Source organism: Empidonax traillii, unplaced genomic scaffold (assembly GCF_003031625.1).
Source record: "Empidonax traillii isolate 1590-97213 ecotype Southwest subspecies unplaced genomic scaffold, ASM303162v1 scaffold1134:size187968, whole genome shotgun sequence".
Classification (NCBI taxonomy): domain Eukaryota; kingdom Metazoa; phylum Chordata; class Aves; order Passeriformes; family Tyrannidae; genus Empidonax; species Empidonax traillii.
Genome location: NW_020956327.1, coordinates 1,422 through 1,829, shown reverse-complemented (window position 1 = coordinate 1,829; position 408 = coordinate 1,422).

The following is a 408-nucleotide window of genomic DNA, read 5'->3' as shown; positions in this document are numbered from 1 at the left end:
GACCCCCTTGTGTCCCCAGTTCTGGGTTCCCCAAGCTAAAATCGGAAAGGTAGAGGAAGGACAAGTGTGGGGGTCAAACGGAATGTTCTTTGTAGGGGAGAGAATGACCAGTGAGAGGTAAACTGAGGCCATCAGCAATGGGCAGGTAAGGAGAGCTTTGGGGGTAAAACTTGAGAAAACCTCAAGGATCGAAAACGATCCTTTGGAGGTAAAACTGAGTTCATCAGAGGTGTGCAGGAAGAGAAAAGTTTAGGGGTTCTATCGGAGGTGATTTCTGGGGGAGAGAATGAAGATCTGGTCTTAACAAAAACAGCTGATGAGTTGTGGCTGGCAGGTCAGGTTTGGGGGCTTCAAAAGGAGTTTGATTCTCTGCAGGCAGTGAATGCAAATCTGGAGGTGATCAGCAGT